This window comes from Coffea arabica, chromosome 11c (genome assembly GCF_036785885.1).
Source record: "Coffea arabica cultivar ET-39 chromosome 11c, Coffea Arabica ET-39 HiFi, whole genome shotgun sequence".
Taxonomy (NCBI): Eukaryota; Viridiplantae; Streptophyta; class Magnoliopsida; order Gentianales; family Rubiaceae; genus Coffea; species Coffea arabica.
In genome coordinates, this window is record NC_092330.1 from 20767480 (window position 1) to 20793968 (window position 26489).

Here is a 26489-nt window from a genome sequence, read left to right on the forward strand (position 1 = left end):
GACAGGAGATTTAAAGCGGGATTGACCCAAACGAAATTTAAAGACGGGACTGGCCCAAACAGGAACTTAAAGCGGGACTGACTCGAACAGGAATTTAAAACGGGACTGACCCGAACATGGATTGAAAACGGGACTGACCCGGACAGGAATGTAAATGGGATAGACTTGAACAGAAATTTAAATGAGATAGACCCAGACAGAAATTTAAATGGGATAGACCCAGACAGAAATTTAAAACGGGACTGATCCGAACAGAGAAATTAAAATTGGGACTGACTAGAGAAGGAAATTCAAATCATGGGACTGGCCCGAACAAGCTTTAATCGCGGGACTGACCCGAATAAGCTTTGAATCGCGGGACTGACCCGAACAGGCTTTGAATTGTGGGACTGACCCGCATAAGCTTTGAATCGTGGGACTGACCCGAATAATCTTTTGATCATGGGACTGACCCGAATAAGCTTTTGATCATGGGACTGACCCGAAAATGCTTTTGATCGTGGGACTGACTCGAAAATGCTCTTGATCGTGGGACTGACCCGAAAATACTCTTGATCGCGGGACTGACCCGAAAATGCTTTTGATCATGGGACTGACCCGAAAATGCTCTTGATCATGGGACTGACCCGAAAATGCTCTTGATCATGGGACTGCCCGAAAATGCTTTTGGTCATGGGACTGACCCGAAAATGCTTTTGATCATGGGACTGACCCGAATAAGCTTTTGATCGCGGGACTGACCCGAATATGCTTTTGATCGTGGGACTGACCCGAAAATGCTCTTGATCGTGGGACTGACCCGAAAATGCTCTTGATCGCGGGACTGACCCGAAAATGCTTTTGATCGTGGGACTGACCCGAAAATGCTTTTGGTCATGGGACTGACCCGAAAATGCTTTTGATCGTGGGACTGACCCGAATAAGCTCTTGAAATCATGGAAAATTCCAGTATACTTACCTGAAAATAGCTCAAAATTTTGCCGCAGTAGAGATTTAGTCTTTGCATCTGCTCCTATAGTTGATTCCACATTGCCATGTTGTTGCACCTTTTGAGCAAATTTGCTCGTGACATTTCCGATCCGTCTTTGTTCACTGGAGACTCTGTTCCGATACTTGCCCCAGTGCGAAGAGAGACTGTTTTTATGCACGAAACTTTTCCTGCAAAAGAAAACAAAAAAAACAAAGAAAAATGCCACCATCATTTGAGTCGTTTGCCCTTGAGAATCGTGTAAACATGAGTCTTTTGATGCCTTCGCCAACTTTTGCCGCGGCATCTGACTTAGTTAGATTTGTCGCTTCCAAACGTCACTGCTTTTCCCACACTGACCGGGTATGCATTTTGCCATATTGTAAAGCCTACGTACCTAGCTTTGTTGAACCTTAACCCTTTTTAAGAAATGATTGCGTCCACGTATGCTTTGAATAAACCGCGGGGGTTGTTATTCACCAAAATTCAATTGACCCAAAAATGATGCATGCAAAGTAGCTTCACATGTCATGCATGAATGAAAAAGAATGCAAAACACGACCAATTGTGCTTAATCCTACAAAATGCCATGAATACAAGCAATTGAGGAAAAATGAGTTTCATCAGAATGTATTTGCAAAAGAATATTTTACAAAAAATGACACAGCTTTGGCCAACAGATGTCATGTTCAAATCTATGGATATCTTTATTCTGGAATCCAACATTGGTAGAAGGATGACAAAAAATGAGGAGAAATCCAAATGAACCAGGTCACCAGCCGTTCCTCCTTGTGCTCGCATGCTGCAAAAAACCTACCTTGGTGCCCTTTCGGGTTTTCACCAAGGTTGCCCCACTCTTTTCTGTTTTTTTTTTTTCCGTGTTTTTCTCTTTTCTTTCTTTTCCTCCTTTTCTTTTGAGGTGTCCTTTCGGATTTTCACCTAAGGAAGCAATGGAAGAGCTCAACCATAATCGCCTCAGGAGTATGAGTTAAAGATTTCTGACATCAGTAAAATGCACTTCCCTTGTAAGATTAAGCGAAGGCATTATGGACATCACTTGTCAGTTGATTAGCAAACTTTCCAATAGAAATACAGCAAGTGACGAAAGCCAGGACTTTGGGCTTTTGTAATGGGGTCGGGTGGAGTGTTTTCAAGAAAAGTTGAGGCTTGAAAGCAATTTGTGCTTATGAGAGGTGAACTAACCTGAGATTGCATTATTTTGAAATTATCTCCAATTTCTGAACAAAACCGAGGAAATTTGCCCCAGTTTGATTGGATTTTTCTTTCTTTGCATTTTCATTGCATATTTCTCACTTTTACATTTTTCGTCAAAACTAAATTTGCCCCAGTGTGGGGTTCCTTCTTTTCCATTTTTTTTCCTTTTTTTTTCTTTTTTTTTTTTCAAAAATAAATTTGCCCCAGTGTAGGGCTTTCCCTTTCTGATCATCTCTTTTCAAAATGAATTTGTCCCAGTGTGGGGTTTGCAATCCTCAGGGGCTGCCAAACGAAAAAATTATTGTTCTGATAGCTCAAAAGGGACGGCTAGGGATGAAATGTTTTGATTGGAAAGGAAGATGGCCTGACTTTTGCCTCGTCTCTTACATGATTTCCTAGAGGGAATTTGCATAATCAAGATAAAGAATTTCTTACACATGTCTGAGTTAATAGGTTGAGAGAATATCTGTCTATCCATGAATGCCCCGCCAGGTAATACCTTTTGAACACCCAATGAGCTTTGCCAATTTGAAGCAATTTTTTGCCTTTGGCTTCATCTTTCGTTAGTAAAATCACTTTAGCACTTTGTTCCCTCCTTCAAAGGATCGGTGGCGGACTTTTTTGTTATGAACACAGGCCATGGGTCTTGGCAACATTTGGCCATGGCACATAGCATTCAACTATTTCTCATCAATCAAAATCAATCATTGATGACGCTGCTTTAACCCATCAGCTTCCAACCTGGCAGGAAAGGGATTTTTCAATGAAGAATTTCTCAATGAAGGGTTTTCTCAATGAAGGCTTTCTCAATGAAGGTTTTCTCAATGAAGGCTTTCTCAATGAAGAGGTTTTTCAATGAAGGGCTTCATCAGATTCCAGAACAGTGATATTCAAAGGATCAAATAATTTCATCTTTGGCCATCTAAAAGAATTAAAAAAATTCATGACAATGATCAAATAAACAAATAAAACCAATTGTGCATTTCATGAAACTCCAAATCAAAGCGAAAACAAGACAAAACTCAATTTGCAAAAGGCGCTTTCATTAAGCTATTCACACATGCAAGAAAAAGTTTTTGTGAACTTTAGCAAATGACAACCCCTAGATTTATCGAAATTATCTTCGAGGGGGAAGATAGTCAGCCATCCAACTTGTGCAGAGCTCCTTTAGGATTTTCAAATTTCGTCATTGGAAGTGGATGCCTCAAAGGTGTCCTTGTGTTTAGGAAAGGGATTTGTACTTATACTTGGTCCTTGTCCACCCTTTCCCTTTAGCACTATTTCCCCAGCCTCGATCATGTCTTGGACTTTGTGCTTAAGTGCCCTGCAATCGACGGTTCAGTGGCCAGGTACTCCCGAATGATAGGCACAAATAGCATGTGGATTGTACCCAGCAGACATGCCATGAAGGTAAGTTGGAGGGGGAATCACGCCTATTTTGTTGGCAACCTTCAATTGCTCATACAATTGGTCCAAAGGCCTGCCTAGGTTGGCGAAAGTTCGGGTACGACTTTGATTGTAGGTTTCAGTGGGTCGGGGATAGTTGTAGGAGGGTCTATTTGGTGGGGAAAATCTTTGGTGGTAAGGAGGCCGAGGACGAGCTTGTTGAAAGCTTGGTTGAGATATTTGGAAAGGGGTTGTAGGCGGGTTGGCATAATTTGGGCGAGGTCGAGGATGAGTGATATTGGTGTGGTAAACAGGACGAGGATTTGAGTAGTAGGGGTAAGGGTTTGAGTAGGTAGGGTATTGTCGAGGTCTGGGTCTTGGGACAGGGTTTTGATTCCATGTGAAGGCAGTTTCCCCCTCTTTCTTTTGGAATTGCGGGCTCTTCCCACTAGTCCCCTGACCTTGCAAAGCATCCAACTGTGACTTGAGGGTAGAGACATTAACAATCTTCCCAGCTTTCACGAAGTCATCGTACTCCTCAAGTTTATTGACAATAGCAGCGAACGAGCATCCAGTCATGCGAAAAATTTCTTCGAAATATGGAGGATCATGTGCCTTAATGAAAGTGCGTATGATTTCGTCCTCAGTCATTGGTGGCTCGACTTTGGCAGCTATTTTCCTCCATCTCTTGGCATAAGTCTTGTGATCCTCGGAGGGTTTTCTTTTTGTTCCTTCCAACGTATTTCGTGTTGAAGCCAGCTCGCAGTTATACTCGTATTGCCTTACAAAAGCACTGGACAAGTCAATCCAGGTTCTTACTTCTTCGGGCTTCAAATTTGAGTACCAGTCAAGGGCGTCCCCCTCCAGACTTTCCGGGAACAACCTTAGAGGCAGGTTCTCATCATCTACGAGCCTTCCCAACTTGTTGGCAAACAGTCGGAGATGTGTTTTGGGATTACCCGTCCCATCATACTTGTTAAATTTAGGGGTTTTGAACCCCTCAGGCAATTGCACATTGGGAAAGAGACAAAGCTCATCGTAGTCCAGGACTCCTTGCTTGTTCAACCCCTGACTCTTCCTCATAAACTCATCAAAACGATCAAGGCGTTTGAGCAGCTTTATATCAACGGGAGCAGAAGATTCCCCCATTTCTGCCTTGGTTTGAACAATATGGTCTGGTAGGAATGGCTCAGCAACAGGGTGATAAAAGGTATGTGGCTCAGGTGGTATATTTGAAGTGATTTGGGGTGATGGACCTCGCGTGTGAGTAAGAAAAAATGAAGGATGAGGAGGGTAAGTGTATAGCAAATTTGTGGTGGGATAGGTGAAAGTTTCTTCGGGTGCAATAGGAAATGATGGAGTAACAGTGGCATGGGCCGAAGGTAGGACAAATGGCTCTTGCTCAGGCTGTCTGGCGGGTACAGGTTCTGGTTGAACTCCGCTGCTAATTAACTCATCATTCAACTTCCTTTGGGCGGCCATCTCAGACGCCATCTCTCCAAACTTGGTAAGCATCTCAGTCAACTGAATCCCCAAACTTGCAGTCTCGGGTTGAGCGGTAGTAGCAGACCTATCTGACTGTTCCGGTTGTGAACTCATGTTTTCACGACTCTTCTAGACTTGATTACGAGATCGTGGTATGATGGGGTTTCGACGAAAAGCTAAGTTTAAATATTACCTGAAAATTTTTGAAAAATTGCCTTTAAATTTAACCCTCGCTTAGTTATTCCAAGAAAATAAAGAAAAGGAAAAGAAAAAGACAAGAGTTTAGTAAATATCTAAAAAAAATCGGATGCATGTCCTACGGGGGAGCCCTTTTTGTGCCAAGGGTAGGCTTAGCATGAAAATGCAATCCTCTGAGGTAGGCACTATACCATACCTGATGGATCTGATCAACTCATTGAGTGAAAATAATTTTTGAAAAATTTGGTCAATTGGAGTGACGAGAGACACTTGTCAAAACAAGGACCTCGTCCGAAGGGATTGATCACTTTTGATCGATACAAGAATTTGCAAAAACGCACAGGTTTGACTTTGACGAACTTCCTATCGAAGAGATTGGAATTCGTTGACAAATTTCTCAGTGAAGCACGGGTCAAAACTCCAACTGATCAAATGCAATGGATGGTTTTCTCAAAATCGACTAAGTTTCCATATTTGAATTTCGACATTGAAACCTTAATTGGTCAAATGAAATTGACCATTTATTTAAAATCGACCGGATTACCCTAAAAAAGGGAAACGGGTCAAATGAATTGAGTGAAATTTAAAACCTTACTCAAAATTGACCGGATCATCCTAAAAAAAAAACTTGATCGAATGAAATTGAAAATTTTATTCAAAATGGACCGGATTATCCTAAAAAATGAAATTGGTCAAATGAATTGAATGAAATCGAGAATTTATTCAAAATTGACCAGATCGCCCTAAAAAGGGTAAACTGGTCAAATGAATTTAATGAAATTGATGATTTATTCAAAAATCAACCAAATCACCAAAAAGGGTAAATCAGTCAAATGAATTGATTGAAATTGATGATTTATTCAAAAATCGATCAAATCACCCAAAAATGGTAAATTAGTCAAATGAATTGATTGAAATTGATGATTTATTCAAAAATCGACCAAATCACCCAAAAAGGGTAAATTAGTCAAATTGATGATTTATTGAATGAATTGGCAAAATGGATTGGTTGAATTGTCCAGCCACTAGTTATTTCAAACTTATTGAGGTGCATTAGTCTATGACCTTCTAAAAATCAAATTTTGGCCTCAATTTATTTATCGTCTCAATAGGAGGAATCATTTGTGAATTTCTTCAAATTAATGTCCTTCACGCAAGGGATTTTTACCAATTTTTGATAAAATGGCCAAAAAGTGATTATTAGATGCTCATATTCCAAAGATCACTCTATGAAAATGACCGGATCCTACCTTACCTTGTGCACTACCCCTTTGGATGGTACAAAATGTAAACGTGCAAGTCTCTTTGGATTAAGTATCCGAGACACAAGGTGGTTTATTCCTGACACGGGATCCCCTAAATGGCATTCCCTTCTAGGGTTTATGCATGATGCCAGTTTATTAAAGCGATAAAACATGATATTATGACCTAAAGGGACCTTTTATACGCCAAGGTAGGCTTAGAATGCTATGCAATTATTAATCTATGAATGCAATATACCAAAATCTTTAAACGTGCAATAACCTATCTACAAGGGTAGGTTCTAAAAGAAGGTCATGCCAGACCTCTTATTTCCTAACGTTTGTGAATGCAAAGGCAAAAGACAAGGAAAGTTAGTTCAACACATAACACGTTGGACAATTAAAGGATATAAAAAGCAGGAAACATAAATAAGGAAAAAGGGTGGGATCCCTCCCCTCGTGAAAGGTGTTCCTAATAGGGTAAGGCAGACTCTACCCTAGGTGAAACTATATGGATGCATGAGGTTGGGGTTCGCTAATGCATCTATACTCAATAAGCTCAGGCCCCCAAGCCTTCAGACTCGTGGCCAAGGGTCATCACTCCCAAGGCCCTTTGTCGGTGGCTCGAGCGATTCCCCAAACACCGCTACGCACACGTCGTGTTACGGCTGCATGTTTGAGTGAATCTATAAAAATCCTCAACCTTCGACTAAACACTAAAGGCTATTAACCCAAAGTTTAAAGCGGAAGATCGAGTGACCCATTGGATCGTGCTACGTACACGTCGTGTCACGATCACACGTCCAAGTGGGTCGCCTAAAATCCTAATAGGGTGGAGTGGCGTGACAAGCCACTAAAATAAAAATAAATGAGGGGTGAAAAGTTAAAGCGTATGCACGTATGCTAGTGCTCGTTTGGAGGGGAGGGATCAAGAACCAACGCGAGGCTCTAGGGTATGTCCCCCACCCAAATGCAATGCAAAGCGCGAGATAAATAAGTAAACATACATCCAATCAACCAATCATACATACGTGAGTGAGGGAGTAGTTTGATACGCGCGAAATGTAAAAATCCTAAGAAAAGGAAAAATGCAACCCTAAAACACCCAAATGTAATATATGAAAAGGTTAAAAGAAGAAAAAGGTTGATTAAATCAAATTTGCTCGGACTCTCGAATGTCCCCAGTGGAGTCGCCAACTGTCGCGCCCCATTTTTTGATAAAATAAATAAATGGTTTAAAAAATGTATTTTTTGATTCAATTTGTGATTGGAAAATGAATTGTTATTTAAAAGAAAAATGGGTCTAAATGGGGGTTTGAGAATGCGACGATTTGACCCAAAATTATAGTTTAAAAAGGGTTTTTGAAATAAAAAATCGGAGTCGCCACTTGGTAATGAGTTAAGGTGTACCAAGTCACCTAAAAATGAATTTTTAAAGAAAAATAGGAAAAAGTATTAAGAAACCCCTTTTAAACGACTCCTAGTCCACGTAAACCAACGAAAAAGGTTCGGGAGTCACATTTGACGAAGGGGAAGGCAAGGATAAAAATCCAAGGCACCCCTTCGACCTAGCCAAGGCTAGTTGCGTGATTTAATCAAATATTTTCTTGTTTTAACCAAAGAATTTATTACATTTGGATGTACTATATGAATGCAAACCCTAGACCTAGGGGTATTGGGGGAAATTTCTCTTCAAAGGTTGAATGGTGCCAATCACATTAATTGTGAAGCCCAATAATGACCCTTTGGAGAGGTCACGAATAATGCGAGTGGGATGCAAATGAATGAAATGCATGTATGCAATGTGAGGACATGAGTTTGAAAAAGTAATAAAAAAACAATAAATATGTAAATGAAAATGTGCACGTGAGTGGGCAAGGTACGGTATGTGAAATGATAATATGAAGTGCATGTGTGCAAGTGATGATAAAAGTGTTCGTGTGCAAGTGAAGAAACATAAAGGTGCACGTGTGCAAAATGGGAGGAAAAATGAAAGTGTGATGAGGGTATAAAATGGTAGAGTGGATTTGAAAATGCATGAGCCTAGGGAATTCATGCATATTGGGTACGGGGAGACCTAAATCGTGACTCAATTTGCCCTTTTATAGAGGGAATACAAGCGTGCTAAGGCTTAGAAAAAGCCACACTCGTCTATATCCCATATTTAAGGGGACCCTCAAGCAAATGAACCCTATAACTAGCATGAAATGCAAAAATCCTAAAATGGAGGGAAAAGGGGTTCGAGGGGCATGCAAAATGATAAAACTAAAAAAAATGCATGACATGTAATGAACATGCAAACATGCACTAACGAGGGGAAGTCCCTAAGGGTCTAGCGTTGGACTAGCCCATTCTATGAATTCCGACTAGCGTTGGACTAGTGGAAACGTACATTCGTCCATCACATTCATTCATGGCCATGGAAAGCGAGTAGACATGCCAAACACTTATAAACACATAGCACATAACACTTAGCATGCTCAACTAGATGCAAGAACCTAATTAAAGCAAGTAACACATAACACATAGGCAATTAAGGCCCTAACTATTACATTTGCTAGCTAGGCACACGTTTTCGATAGGTCTTCATTGAATGCTCCTCCAAGCCCTATCTATTACAAGCCAAGAGGTGTACACATACCCCATAAAGAAGAACTTAAATAAAAGTAAAAGTAAATGAAATGAAAGAACTAAAGAAAGGCAATGAAAGCAAATAGTCATGTAATTTCCACGTAACACGTTGGATCACATAGAAGAAACGCAAAAAAGGGATAAAAGAAAATATACCGCCCCCTTTGAATGGTGTCCAAATGAAAGAAAAATGGCTTCAAAACAATAAAAAGGTCAAGGTACCACTTTAATTGAGAAAAATTAAAAGAAAATGGAAACAACCATCCAATTGAATCACTCGAAGCATTCCAAGGCAAGTAAACTACTCGTACTTAACCAATTAAGACAAACAAAGACCCAATTGAAAAAAATTAAAGAGGTCTAAAGGGCCAATTTATTACTATTATAAACACTAAGGAACTAAAAAAAACATAAAATAAAATTAAGAATCTAAGGTGAAACTTACCAAATCAAACTAGAAAATTCACAAAAAGGTAAACGAGGAGCAATTTACTAGTAGCTAAACAACCAAATGCCAAAGAATCCAAAAAAAAATCAAATTAACTACAAGTCTAGGAAAAAGAAATTATTAGACCCTTCAAATTCATTCTACAATCCCTTAAGTATCTACCCAAAACAAATCAAGATGTATTAAAGAGGAAATGGCATGTTAGGAGGACAAAATTAATTAAGTTTCCAATTAATTGGGCCATGGAAGCATTAGATGGAAGCCAAGGGGTTGGAGTGCGATTTTTGAAAGTCATTTTCATGCAAAAGCCATGCAATCACGTAGAAGAAACTTTCTCTGCAACAAATTTCATTTCCAGCCGTGGCTTCTTTCCATTCTACCATGCAAACACAATCCAACAAACAAAAAAACTTGTAAGGAAATCAAACATTCTTCCCCCTCTTCGGAACGCAAAAATCCAGAAAAACAAGAATATTCAAATGCTAAAACAAAATCCAGCAACTTTGGCTTGTTCTTCCTATTTCATGCTGCAAAAACTGAAAACTAGCAAGGTAGACAACTAAACCAGTTTTGGTGAATTGCTGCATTACCGAGTTGCTCAAATGCACTCCTAGCACAATTAAAAATTCAGCCAATCGATCCAAGCTTCAACATTAAACCAAAGACAAGCGTAACTCAACAGGCCAACAACTCCAAACACAAATTCTGGCAGCCTCTCATGCGAAGAAAAATGAAAGAAAAAAAAACTTTCTTATAATCTGCTGCAAATTTGTGGCTTACTCTTTGTACAGACCATCCATGAGCTCAAATCAAAACATAATGAGGCAAATATCGCATGTTACCCACTAGTATACCCCAAGACATAAACCATTTAACATGCTCAAACAAGCAAAATATAGTTCGGTGACTGCTAAAAAAAAAACAAAGTGCAGCAGCAATTTCCAGCCGCAATCTTTCGCATTTTTATCATGCAAACAAATTCATCAACCCAGAAATTATTGACCCAATTTAAAACATGAAATTTTGGGTGCAAGATTAAGATGGCAAATCTGGTTTTGATCATCAACAAAGGAAGGAAATTCATTATCCATCAATAACAAAAGAAGCAAATCTGGCTTTGTGCACCTTCAGCCGCAGCTTTTCTTGCATTTTAACATACAAATGTGTTCACCATATATCAGAATTTTAACTACCAATCACCAACTAAACTTGTAACTTCATTGTAGCATTGAAACAAGAAAATGGAGCTAATCATCAAAGGTAGAAAGAAAACTAAACAGCAAAAGAATGAAACAGGAAAAAAAACGCAGCAAGCTTTCTGCAATTCGGCACTTTACAAAATCCAGCTTTCAAACACAATCAAATCCAAACACAAGGCTTTAAACTAGGCAGCAAACCATCATCCAAACAAATAAAAAAAAAACTGAGCAAAATCCAGTGCAAATACAAATAAAATACGTTCAGCCAGTTGAGAAATCTGGAACATATAAAACTGATTTGGCAAGTTGAAATGCATTTTCCAGCAAGTGCTTGGGCATGAATCCGAATTTACCTCGGTTGAATCATTGTGTTAAGTACCCAAAACTAACATGCAAGGCTACTTAATGAAATTACTATCATTTCTAGTTCAGATCAAGTTCGGACAGCAACTATAAACATCCACAAATCCAGAAATTCTGTTCGCCATCCTTGGATGAACTTGCATGTAGCCACGTTCACTATTTCATTCATTTTTTTTTCTTGCTTAGCCGGACCAATAAACTTCCTGCAAAGCTTAATCATCTAATTTTAATTAGTCAAACACCTAACCAAGTGAAAATCAACCACTTTCCAGCAAATTTCATGCTAAAATACCCATGCAATTTCCAAAACAACTTCAACGGCTAAACTGGAAAAATTGTTTCAGCAATCCATCAACTTCCATTAAAATTTCCAACCATGCAACCGAAATTCAGGCCACGTAGTTCATATGCAACATCAAATAAGAAACTATCTATCAGGTTGAGTCCAAAATTAAGCTCAGATCATCACAGCTAGCAAATTAAAAACCGAAACTTCCAGCTCAAGCTCTCGGCAGCTTCACTTCCTTCTCAAACAGATTTTTCTATGATTTAAGCTATCATCTAACCACACAATCCCACATGCATGCTTATAGTCAACTTCATCAACCCATAAACAACTCATCTAAGTTCAGAAATTACCTTAGCTTGAAGCCTAAAACACACGACTAGCAGCTGCAAATCCTCCACTCTCGGCTGTCCAGAATTGCAGTCCGCAACTCTCCCTCTCCCTGGCTCAAACTTGCGGCTGGATTGGAGGAAGTTTGACTCTCGGTTCACTCTCTCCCTCTCTCGGTTGGTCTTGAAGTAAGGTTGGAAGATAAGCTAAGTCCTCACCTCTCTCTCTCTCGTCGTTATTTCCAAAGAAGCTGATCACTTCACAGCTCACGGCATAGGAACAATGGAAATGAGAATGTTATGGTGAGTGGTAATGATTGTCGTGAACCGGAAATGATATAGCGTAGTGGGATGTATATATTGAGGTATTGGGAGTGGAGTGGAGTTGGCAATAACAATGGAAGGTGCTAGGTTGAGAAGTGGAAATGGAACCGGCAGAAATAGAATTGTGATTTTTTGATTTTTTTCTTTTCTCAACTTAATAATTTAACAAAAATAATAGTAAAACTAAATAATAATAAAAACAGCAATTTTAATTACAAACACATCAAAATAAACAAACTAAAAATAACAAAATTACCATTTTCGATCTTTTCTTTCATTTTTCATCATTTTTCATCATTTTTTTCTTCTTTTCTTTTTCAAAATAAATTAACAAAAATAAACCAAAATGCCAAAAAATTAAATTTGAACGTATTTTTGTGAACAATTTTCCTTTTTCTCCTTTTTCATGATTTTTCTACGCTAAAACTTAAAAATAAAAATAGAAACTAGAAACTAAAAAAAAAAACTAAAAGCAACCACGACAAATGAGAATAAAAAGTAAAAGAAATTACACCAAAAATTTGGTGTCTACAAGGTGTACCTTTGTGGTTTTAGTGACTTGTTCCATGTAATTTCATAGAAAAGATGGGCTTGTAGTTAATTTCATAACCATGAGAGTATGTATGACTTAACTGCAAGTATAGTTGATTCACTACAAGAGTAAGTTTCACATACATTAGGAAATTACGCTATAACTAGTCAAGATAATCACATTCGTTTAACCGATAACTTCACTTACAAGAGTAGTGAGGAATTCCATAGCACTAGGAGCTTTCTATTATTATTTTTATTACTTTTATTTCATATTTGTAGTGCAGATTTAATCTCTTGAATTTGTGGTAGTCTAAATAATAAAGGAATTCGAAAACCATCGGTAATTGACAATTTTCCTTGTGGGATCGACATCTTATATCTCTATACTCAATAAACAATCTGTATACTTGCAAAAATGGGGCATTTAGGTATTATTAAATTTTGGTGCATGGTAGAGCATTGTCAAGTTATTGGCGCTGTTATCGGGAAAATTTGGTTTAATATCGGTGCTAAAAACAACTTTATTAGTTTAGACATTTTTACTTGTTTTTCTTATTTTTGTTGTGCCAAGTGTCTTATTCGTTATGTTTAGTGCCTTGTTGAGTCTTTTGTTTTGTGTTTAATATCTTGTTTTTGTTTATATCTTTAAAGCTATTCTTCTTGACCAATCTTGCTTTTGAGATTGTTTGAAAACATTTTTAGGTTATAAGGAGGACAGTAAACAAAAGTGGATAAAAGCTTGAGAGATGAAAGTTTGGCAATGGACTACAATTTTCAAAATTACAATTATAGAGGTAACCAAAGAATGTTCAAAGGTATGTCTTTTGAAAATAGTTCAAGGAGCTTAAAGGCTAAATTTGATTTTATAATATTAAAAGTTTAATTGGACACCACTACAAATATACTTGAACAAAAAAGAAATGTTAATGTTTTTAATTCTAATCAAGTGATTGCTGACTTGTGTGGAGATTATTATACTACTCAAACATGTAGGCTTATGATTAATTGAGGCATTGCAATCTTTATTTTGATCAAAATGGTCCGAATTGGGGTCATTCTTATACTTATTGTGACGACCCCACTTCTCCCAAGGGCGAACCCAAGGGTATCGGCGGGCCGCCTGCCTAGCTCGCGCCAGGACTCAAAACTTAAAACAATCAAAGCCAGAAAATTCAAAAGAGTACTATATACAACCCCAAAAGAGTTATAATTACATTCTCCAAAAGTATCGAGTCAAACCACCAAAACAAAAACAAACATCCTAATTGTTCAACTATTACAAGCCAATCTAACTATACTAGTATACGAGCCAAAAGTCCCCGCGTCGGCCCCTGCTAAGGAAAACAAAAGGAATGGGGTAAGCTATATGCTTAGTAAGTAAACAGGGGCGAAAGCATAAATTTCACGTAACAGTTACACAATAAGAGTAAAGCAAAAGCAGAAAAGTAACATCACATAATAAGGATACAGGTGGCTCCAAAGCCAACTCATGTGCCATGCGTGGTCTCCTGCCGACACTCCGTCGACTGCAAATAATAGTCCGTAGAACTTCACTTGTACACCCACCGACACCTTATCACCCTCACTGGCCAGTCACCTCACAAACTTGCCCGGGCGAACGAAATCACAAACTTGAGCTTGAGTCACAAGCTCGGGTCACAAACTTGGTCACCTTCTCGGTGAACCGGATTCACAAAATTGGTTCATAACATGAACCTACAAACTTGGTGACCTCAGACTAAGTGGGACTGCCTTCGACCAAGCCCTAACCGGCTCGAATAGTCCAACCAGGTCAAGAGTTCGCCCCAAACTCACAAACTTCACAAAATTATTCAAAATCACAAACTTTGCAAACTTCACAAACTTTATTCGAAAGTCGCCCCGAGCCACAAGCTCAAGGGTTTTGGTTCCAAAAGGTTCATATACATATGCCAAGTACAATTATACATTCAAATTAGGGTTTAGGTCGAGTGCGATAAAGTACACCCTCGCCTAAGTGCCCTTTTCACATATCTCAAACACATAGCAAAGAAAACACACCAAACTGGCCTGAATACTTACACAAAGTACAAAAGTAGTACAAACGTGAAAATCACTTCGTGCGTGTTCGCTAGTAGGGCCCACCAGCTCCGCCTAGCTCACCACGATCTGAAATAGAAGATTGCATCACATGATGTCATAAACGGCCACTAACGTGCCCAAAACAAATAAAACAGCAACATCGGCACACGCAAGTACGGAAAGGGCACACGCACGCGTGCGGAAACGGCAAACGGCAGATTTGATACTCATTTCTAGTTCACCCATAAGTTGAGCTACGAATATCGGATTAAGGCGGATGAGATGCCAAATCGAAGCTTAAAGGATGAACAACAACTGTTATGAAGACATCCAGAACTGAAACTGGAGGCTTTAGTCCCAAATGAACCAAACACAATCACTTACGAAATCTGGCCAATGCACAAATGGTCAGTTTTGAGTACGAACTGTTTTCTATGCTACACATGGCAAAAGAGCTGAAAATTGGCAGTTAGATAGTTCATTCCAAATGGAACAACTTTCATGAAGGTCGGCAATCCAAATTCGGAACGGAAATTGGTCATCAGGACCAAAACAGATTTCTGGTCATTTTCACGGGCAGGCCTTGTTTGCTCGGCTATATCTCAGGTTTTATAAATCTGATTCATGAAATTCCAAGGGCGTTAGAAAGCTCTGATATAGGGCTATAAGTTTAGTGTTTTGGTCGGAAGCCCAAACAGCTTGTAACTCAGTCAAATGTGAAGCCAAAGTTCCAGCCATAAACTTTCCAAAAACGTACTAGAATCACAAACCGTATTTGACCTCAATATGCGGTAATGGCACCAAATTCACTACGGTTATCGGATGGGGGTGTAAGACCCACCGTTTCGAAGCTATTAAACAGGGGTACAACAATGTAGAAGGTCACTCAATCCAAATCCTAGCACAACTAGGTCAAATATGCAAAATACAAATCCAGAATTACCAAAACAGGTTTGCAAAACCAATAAAACTTTAATCGGTATAACTCAGTCTATATAAGTCCAAATGCCGAAATTCCAAAGGCATATGTTAGCTAAGACATCCAGCTACATTTCATCAGAAGACACCAACTTCAAAATCCCAACCAATTCCAGTCAAAATAGCCAAATACAAACGCAGTTTTCGCATTCTGGCCAAGCAGAACAGCTACAGTAATTTCGACATAACTCACACTACACTAATCCAAATGACCTGAAATTTTACAGGCACCTCAAACACATCAATACCTAAAACTTTCATGTTTTGAGAAAAGTCCAATTCGGCCTCTAACCCTATGATCTAAAACCGGACAGAATTGGGGGTTCATGAACCCTAACTTTCCATTTTTCCATCCAAATCCAAAATTGATTGCATTTATCAACAATTCACACTCACTACAGTCATTTTCCACCATTACAATTCATCATACAAGTCCCCAACATCAAAATCATATTAAACCAGAAAATTCCTCAAAAATAGAAAAACTTCACCAAATCATTTCAAACCAAGATAAAAACCAGAAATTTCAGCACTTTAATCACTACTAAGCATAACTTAAGCATCATTAGGTGTAGGAGGAAGTTTGAGCATCACTTACCAAGAAAACAAGAGAGAGGAAGTAGTAGGACACCTTAGCTCTCCAAGAAAGCTTCACCAAATCACTCACTATCACTAACTAAAGGGATTTTATGGAGTAATTGCAAGATCAAATGGTTGGATGGTTCACCTTGAGCAAGATTGGAGCTAAAACTTGAAGAGTTTCTTGCTTCCTTTTGGAGAGAGAGAGCCGGCCATATGAGGAGAAGAAATGGTGATTTTTGAGCAATTTTTTCAAGATATTTACTCAATTTGGTCAAAAGTCAAAAGTGTGAATAGTTGCCAACAAAGTCTAACCAATGGTTGTGTGACACTTGTCACTCCATTAATGCAATCTTATCACTTCTTTTTCTCTCTCACATCAATCATTTCACACACTCTACTTATCTCTTAACACCCGATAAATTTTACACAGTATCCGGAATTTAACCTAATTGGCCGAATTTTTCTGAACTTTTCGCACTAGTGGGTCCCACGTCCGATATACGTTCTTAATTTCTCAAAAACTAACTAATACTAGAAAAATCATCTAAAAACTCTAGTTACTCAATAAAAATTATCTGGGGAATTTTCTAATAAAGAAAATGTAGGAAAACGGGTTTTCAATCTTAACCGGAACTGAGGATTTAAATCTTAATCCCTACTTAGGGTTTTCGAAATACTCCCAAAACCAAACGTTACCGCCCAATTAATGAATATATCAACATAGAACGAACTGGGGCCTCACACTTATGGTTGGAATAATCAATGTTCATATTATGATTCTCCATGTTTTTATGATTATCAACCTGATTATATCCAACTTGTATCAAAAGCATCTTGGGAGCTAGCCATTAGAAGGTTAGCTAATGCCCATTTGTTTGGGAATTAGCAATTGAAAGTCTAACTAATGCAACTTTAGACCATTTTGATAAGTTTGAGGGTATATTAGATGAATTAGTTTCTCATTTTGGTAGAATTCAAAACCAATTGCATGCTTTGTGTCAAGTTATATTTTCTAATAACATGCAAGTTGACCCTATTATGAATGGTAGGAGTGTTGTATGTGAAAATGGATTGTATTTTGATCAAAATTATAAAACCTCATTTGTGTTTCAATAAGTGTCTATTTCACATGATTGTATCTTTGGAACTAATATTGAACCTCAAGAGATGAGCATGAATGATTCACATTTAATCCCTCTTGAGGAGTATTTTGAAAAAGTAGGTTCTAAAGATATCATCACCCAAGAAGGTTATGAAGATGTTCTTTTGGACAATTCTCAAGTGGTGTTAGTACAAGGTAATATCTATGGAAATACTTGAGATAGGTAAGCCTCTCTATCTCTCATATCATTTGATTATTTGGCTTTTGCTATTAAGCCACCTTTTATTGATCCACTACGACCTAAAATGGTGGATTATTCATTAACAAAACCTTCTTGAAAGATATTCCCGAATAGGAGACAGTAATGGGAAGTTGAAAGTTATTCATTAATGGGAAGTTGAAAGATATTTCGGAATAGGAGACAGTAGAGAAGGTGTTGCAGACGCAATTGAATTTGAGAAACAATAATAAAGTTAAGGAGCAAATTTAATCCAAGGACTCGAGCAACAACAACAGAGGTGATTGTGGTTGTAATAACAGAGGCAAGGGAAGTACATCAAATCTTGGTCGTGGTAAACATAATAAATTTAGATTTTAGAGATAGTCCTAATAGAGGCTGAGGTAGTAATTTTGATAGAGTAAATAATTTTAGTAGAATACTTTTTCAAACAATTTTTGATAGAGGATTCAATGTTATAATTGTGAAAAATTTGGTCATCGATAGTTAGAATGTAGATCCAAAGAAAATGTAAATAAAAATTTTCAAACTAATGTAGCTGACAATCAAGTTCAAGATAATAATCAAAAGTCTGAAATTTTATTATTGCTTTGTAATTCTGTTGATGCAATTGATAAAAATAAATGGTACTTAGATATGGGTCGCAGTAATCACATGTCTGGCAAGAGAGAATTATTTGCTAAATTTGATGAATTTATCCGTGGTAAAATTAAGTTTGGAAATAACACTCTTTTACTTGTGTTCGGTAAGAAAAAATCACTATTAGTCTAAAAAATGGAGTTATTGATTTTATTTTGATGTTTTCTATGTTCCCCAGCTGCATCAGAATTTTTTGAGTATAGGTCAATTGTCAAAGAAAAAAAATATGATATTATCAGGAATGGTTCTTGTACTATTTTTGATACAAATAAAGGAATGATTGTAAGTATGTCAATAACTCAAATTGGTTATTGTCACTGAATTTGAATAGTGCAAATTTTTCCTGTATGAATACAGTGATAGATGACAATAATTGGTTATGGCATATACAATTAGATCATTTAATGTTTGACAGTTTGAAATCTTTGACCAATAAAAGAATGATTGGTAGCTGCCTAATATCAAAAATTCTAATAGATTTTGTAATACATGTGTTTTGGAAAAGTAACACAAGGATGCTTTTCAGACTGGTAAATCCTAAAGAGCCAAAAGACCATTGAAAATTATAAATTCAATTTTGTACAGAGTGGAGGTTTCTTCTAATGGTAGCTGGAGGTATTTTATTACCTTTATTGATGGATTTTATAGAAAAATTTGGGCTTTTTTTTTGAAGCAAAAATCCGATGCATATGAAACTTTCAAGACTTTAAGACTTTTGTTGAGAAACAAAATGTCTATCAAATTAAAATTTTGAAAATAGATAGAGGTTAGAAATATTTGGTGTGCTATAATTTTCTTGAGAAAAATGGTATTCATCGTCAGTTTATTACCAAGTACACTTCACAACAAAAGAGAGTAATGAAAGAGAAAAATAGGACAATTATAGATATGGTGAGATGTATGCCGAAACTGAAAAATATGCCAAAATCTTTTTGGCAGAGGCTGTTTCTTGTGTTGTATAGTTGGTGAATAGGTGTCCAGCTAGAAATCTTCCCGATAAAACACTTGAAGAAATTTAGAGTAGTAGAAGACCATTTGTTGGTCATCTCAGAGTATTTGGGTGCATTGCTTACTTTCTTGTTCCTGATCAATGGAGAAAGAAACTTGATGATAAGGGGCTAAAATGTGTATTTATTGGCAACAGTGAAGTTTTTTAGACTCACAAATTGTACAATCTTGTGATAGGAAAAGTGATAGTGAGTAGAGATGTGATTTTTGATGAAAGAAATATTTGGTACTGGTTTACTGATGACCCTAAAATAGCAGAGGTGACTCTAACTTATCAGTAAGAGAAAGTTAATCATGATGTTTAGCCATCACTAGTTGTTTAGGGTCCGCAAACTGAGTTAACTAACTGTCCATAGGTTCAGCGGCAAATGTTAGCTTCTTTACAAGATTATGTGATTACATCAGATGATGTTCTTTCTAATGAAAATATTGTTAACTTTGTTTTATTTTTAGATTGTGACCCTATTGTATATGAGGAGGCAGTCTGTAATGATAGTTAGACAAAAGTAATGCAGGAAGAAATTCAAGCCATTGAGAAGAATGACACCTAGGAGTTTAGTTCTCTTTCAATTGGTAAAAAAGTTAATGGAGTGAAGTGGGTGTACAAGACAAAATTTAACCCTAGTGAAGAAGTGGATAGGTACAAGACGAGGCTAGCAGTGAAGGGACACAAGTAGAAGTCCGAAATTGATTATTTTGAGGTATTTGCGCCTATTGCCAAGATTGATACAGTCCGTATGATAATTTCTCTAACTAACCAAAATAAGTAAAAAATTTATCAAATGAATGTTAAGTCAACTTTCCTAAATAGAGTACTCAATGAAAACGTGTATGTGGAGCAATCAATAGGATTTGTTAGAAAAGGTTAGGAAAATAAGGTATACAGGTTTAAAAGAGCCTTTTATGGATTGGAACAAGTCTTGAGAGCGTGGTATATTAGAATTGACTCTTATTTTCTTACTCGTGCTTTTCAAAGGTGTTCATATGAACACATATTATAAATTAAGTCTTTTACCCATGGTGATATTTTTATTATATGCTTGTATGTGGATGATTTAATTTTTACAGAAAATAGTCCGAAGAAAATTATAGAGTTCAGGGAGGCCATAATTAAATAGTTTGATATGATAGATATGGGACTCATGTTATATTTCTTGGGAATTGAAGTTTTTCAATCTAATCTTGAGATTTTTATTTCTGAAAAGAAGTATTACAATTTGAAAAAGTTCAAGATGGATACGGTGAAGCTAATTATAACACCAGTTGAAGAAAAACTGAGGTAGACTAAGGAGAGTTCTAGTGCATATGTGAATCCCACTTACTTTAAAAGTTTGGTAGAAATTTTGAGATATTTGACATCTATGAGGCCAAATATCAAATTCACTGCTGGTTTGATTAATAGGTTTATGGAAAATCCACGTCAGTTATATTTGCAAGCGACTAAAAGGATTTGGAGGCACTCACAGTGATAGTATTTCTTATTCAGGAAATGATCCAATTGAGTTATTTGACTCACAAGCAGTAATGGGGCAGGTGATACAATTGAAAGGAAGGCTACTTCAGGGTATGAATTTTTCATTGGTTCTGCAGTGTTTTTTTGGAGTTCTAAAAGCAGCAGGTGATTACGTTATTTACAGTAGATGCGAAATATATTGCACCAGCTAACAGTGCAACTCAAGCTTTATGGCTGCATCACATGCTTGGTACTCTATAACACAGACAAGTTGGTCCTACAAAAATTTATTGTGATAGTAAATTAGCGATTGAGTTGTCTGAAAATCTAGTATTCCATGAGTGTAGTAAGCGCATAAATATCAAATATCATTTCATAGATGAATTGGTTCGTGAAAAGGATGAGATTGATTACTGCAGAACTAAAAAACAAGTGGTAGACATTTTCAATAAGACGTTGAAGACTGCGACTCTTGTGAAGTCAAAGAAAATGTTGGACATGTTCAAATTGGAGGAGCTTGATTTAAGGTAGGCATTGTAGAAAAATATAAACCAAACCTTTAGTTATTTATTTATTTAGTGAGTGATGGGAGCCACCTAGAATTTAATTCCAATATGAAATAATAGTATTAGTCAGTTTGTGCAAGGGCTGTATGGGCTTATTGTAGTTAGTAACCTCCAGTTTCATATATAGTTAGTAGGGTACAAGTCTTGTTAGCCTTGAGTCGTTTGAAGCATCCGTTGTAAAGTCCCGCAACCTCATATTGTGAATAAAAGAAATATTCCTTTGCCTCTTTAATTGCCTTCTTGGGTATTTTCCCGTGAATTTATGTTATTGTTGATTTGGGTCCGTCAATTAGCATACAAGTCTTATGATTGCAAACAAACAGGCTATCTGCGGCTAACATTTTGGCATTTGCTGTCGTTTATTACTTTCTTAGTTAAACTCATGCCTAAATCTGGGCATTACTCGCAAACAAATAGTACTAGTTTAGAAGGTGGACATATCGTTGTGGCAACTGTAGATGTGCCTTTATTGGTTTGGACCGGTGATGGTATTTGTTTGGACAGTGGAATTACAAGTTAATTTCCACAAGCACACTTGGAAACAAAATAATAATAATAATAATAATAATAATAAAATTACACATGACTACCAAAAAAATTACCCATATATACATTTTTATTTTCATAAATTCCTCTTGATGAATTAATTCTTAAAGTGTGAAATCAATTTCTAAAACGGTTAGTTTTACAAATGACAAATTAGGAGACAAAGTTTCTCTGTTTGAACCAACTAGATGGCAAGCCCAGTGGCTGGTCTTTGACTAATCTAATATCGCCAATTGGATAAATGAGGACTCCGCAATCTTATTTGGAACTAGTTTTGTACCCATTCATTGAACGGGAATTTTCGAAAAATAATAAATTATTTAGTCAATTTTATAAAAATGTCGATATAAAATACAAATTTAATGTATAATCTATTATAACTTGTCTTAAGTATATTACTATGTGCGCATTATAATATAAAGTATTCTTATAATATAAATTTGAACATCTAATTTAGTGAATAATAATTCAAAAATGGAAAAAATAACATTCAACAATACCATAACATTCAAAAACTTGAAAATAAATAAAAAGTGCAGTAAATAGTATCAAATAATATTCTACTCTTCAGAAACTTGTTTTTGTTTTTCTTCTATTTGAACATTCTCCTCGATTTATCTGTGCAAATCAGCATTTATTGATTTTCCATTATCATTGCATGATAGCAAAGCAGGATAACTAATCATAAAAAAATAAATGATTTATCGCATTCAAGGTTGTTTATAAAAATACGTAAAGATTATAATTTAAGAAAGTAAAATAGTATATTAAATCTACCTTCTCATGCAAATCTTTTTATGAGGATTCCCTTCCTCTGTTGTTTTTGTTGAACCCTCTGATAATGATTCATATGAAGTGTATTGAAATGTTGTTGATTAGAATCATCTGTTATACCAATTGGGATCTGGAAAGAAGATACTTCAAGTTGGTATTGGTTGTCGATTCCACCAATCTGATAATGATTTATCAAAATTAAAGGCAAAAATATTATGTGAGATATAATATGTGAAATATAAGAGAAATTTATTGCACATTACCTGTGAAAGCATGAAATGCTTTTCCCTCTCAAAATCACAGTGGAACCATCTAGTCACTGTAAATCTATTACTACCTTGTTCCAGATTGTAATTTTTCAACTTGATTTGGAACACAAAAGGTTTCCACGTGATCTTATTTATAATTGGTGACACGATTTCATTGTTAAATCCTTCCTGAAAGTGAAATGCATAATAGATTTTTTTTGTTAGAATATTCAATGGCTGAGATAAGTGTCAGATTGTCTACTATTATTAAAAATATTTTAAAAAATTAGATATAAGTTTATCTTGTTAAATTCTTCAAGAACAAAAGAAAGTTTGTATTCTATTATTCTTTGTAACAGCCCCACCTTCCCCTAAGGCGAACCAAAGGGGTTAGCGGACTGTCTGCCCAACTCTCGCCAGGACTAACGGATCAGTTTACGTCGATCTAATACGTTCCGGAACTTACCGATGCGCGCAACCAAGTCAAAATCACAAAATAAAATAAAAAAAACGAAGAAAAAACTGAAGCCGATGAAGAACAGTACCGGCCACGTCAGAATCCAGATACTAGGCCGAGAGTAGCCAAAATTTTTCTTTTGCCGTTTGAAATACGAGTTGATCCGAAATTCAACCAAATATCAACCAAACATACATACATTGAAATGTAACATTTTCAAGCCAAAGCGGCATATCAAACCATTCATTACGAATATACATGTTCGGTTTGCCAATCAAAAGAAAGTGAACCCTATACACATTAGGGTTTCATTCGAAGAGCTATTCAAAAGATACATTTACATGAGCTCAACTCTGCTAGTACAACCCTTCCAAAAGTGATCATTTTCCTGTAAGGAAAACAAATGGAACGGAATGAGCTTAAGCCCAGTGAGTTACTACCACATAAGCAACAAAGATCACATAAGCATAATCTTTCATTTCAAATACACAATTAAGAAGTAAAACAAGTCGGTAAAAGGATACGGACGGCTCTCAAGAGCCCATTTCCACGCTTACATTCTTGATCCAATCTCATTGACTCTCCGTCAACGTTTATGAGTACCAACCGTAGACCTCACTTCACTCCATTCCTTCCACCAAACATACCCCAACCGGGCCCGCACTCCAATCAGTCATTTTGGTAATACTCGAGTATACCGGAACCAAGAGTTTCATTACTACAAGATTCCCCAGTACAGTCCCCGTGGCACGTCAATATTCACGACCAAACCCTCGCCGGCTCGATCCAATTGACTACCTACGGGGTTGAGCTCAGTAATACAGTAAGACCGTTGGACATTCGTCCGAACGACCCCAAATCAGTTTTCCATGAATGGAATTCAATATCTCATATAGCAAGTGCAGTATTTCAGTAAAACGGTAAACAGTCATGAATGGAATCACAAGGGGGTGAGGGTGGTCAAGTACACCCTCACCTCAATCATTTTCAATAGCCATATTAGCCGTCAAGGCATCAAATTCACATATACCAAAGCCACATTGTAACATTTAAGTGAGTAGTATACTCACCACTCAAGAAAGTGATATTTCATGCACCGTGATCAAAAGTGCGTCGTGAACCACCGTCCCGCCCTAGAACACGTAAACAAATGCAATGAGACTCGATAACGAGTCATATAGCAATGCCAATCATAACCCCCAATAGGGTTTATATGCATAAATAAGCATCATTGGTAACCAGAAATTAAGAAATGGCTTTAGCTTAAGCCTTAACAAAGAAACCGTATTTGACCTCAATATGCGGTAATGGCACCAAATTCACTACGGTTATCGGATGGGGGTGTAAGACCCACCGTTTCGAAGCTAAGAAACAGGGCTACAACAATGTAGAGGCCACTCAGTCCAAATCCTAGCACAACTTGGTCAAATATGCAAAATACGAAACCAGAATTACCAAAACAGGTTTGCAAATCACATAATGCTGTAATGAGTCCAACTCAGTCTATACAAGTCCAAATGCATTGATTCCAAAGGCATATGGTAGCTAAGACATCCCTCTATATTTCATCAGAAGATACAAACATCCAAATACAAAGTAATTCCAGTCAAAATAGCCAAATACAAACGCAGTTCTGCCATCCTGATCAACCCAGAACAGCCACAGTAAAATCGACATATCTCACTCTACACTAATCCAAATGACCTGAAATTTTACAGGCACCTCAAACACATCAATACCTACAACTTTCATGTTTTAAGTAAAGTCCAATTCGGCCTCTAACCCTATGATCCAAAACCGGACAGAATAAGGGATGATAAAACCCTAACTTTCCACAATTCAATCCAAACCCAAAATTGGTTGCAATTATCACTAATTCACACCTACTAGAGTCTTTCCCCCTCATTATCAACCATCATAGATGACCACAATATCACATTCATATTAAACCAGAAAATTCCTCAAAAATATAAAAACTTCACCAAATCACTTCAAATCAAGAAATAAATCACAAATATCATCACTTTAGCCACTACTAAGCATAGCTTAAGCATCATTAGGTGTAGGAGTGTGTTCAATCATCACTTACCTAGTATACAAGAGAAGAGGAGTTGTAGACCACCTTAGCTCTTCCAAAAACTTCACCAAACTCACCACTAACACCAAATGGAAAGGTTGTATGGAGTAGAAACTAGTTTAGGCAATTGGTTTAGATGATTTGAGCTAGTTGAAAGCTTGAAGTTTGAAGAAGTTTTCTTCCTTCTTGGCAAGAGAGAGGGCCGGCTATGGAGGAGGTAAGAAATGGTAATTTTTGTGCAATTTTTAAGATATTTAACCATTTTGGTCAAAAGTCAAAAACATGAATAGTAAATCATAAAGTATAACCAAAAAGAGAGTGACACTTGTCACCTCTTAAATGCATTCTTATCTTTCTTTTTCCTCTCCCATCAATCAAATCCCACTCTCTACTTATCTCTTAACACCCGATAAATTTCACACAATATCCGGAATTTAACCTAATTGGCCGAATTTTTCCGAACTTTTCGCACTAGTGGGTCCCACGTCCATTATATATTCTTAATTTTCCAAAAACTCTCCAAGGCTAGAAAAATCATCTAAAAACTATAATTACTCATAAAAATTGCTCAGGAAAAATTTCCTAAGCCAGGAAATGCAGAAAACATGCTATTAAAGGAAATAAAACCCTCGGAAAAGATTAGGGTTTTTATGGGTTCTCACATTCTTTCAGTCTCTTGATCAAATATAACAAACCAAGCACTACCGGTTGCATCACTTGCCAAGACTTTTAACATATACCTGTATTTTATTATTGAAGATCAACATGCCTTTTAAAAAAAATGTATTGAAAAAAAATGTACCTGATAATCAAGAGGAGTGAAAACCCAAAATTGATACTTTAATGTGCCAACCGCTTGCACTGAAAATACCTAACCATAAATTTGATACTTGAAATCAATATATTAGAGGCTATATGTAGTGTAGGCATAAGAAATAAGAATTGATAAGGATATAAAGAGATATTGACAAAAACATTAAAAGTAGGTTTATCTTGATTTAAGTTGCTTAAAGTACATAACTTTGGGTAGAAAATAAGAATCCTATAATATTAAGAATTCTTATAAGAAATAAAACCACAATCGTCCAAATAACTATTTTTTTTGAAGAAAAGATGATTTATTAATTGAAATTAGTTACTTTTCTACTTCTTGT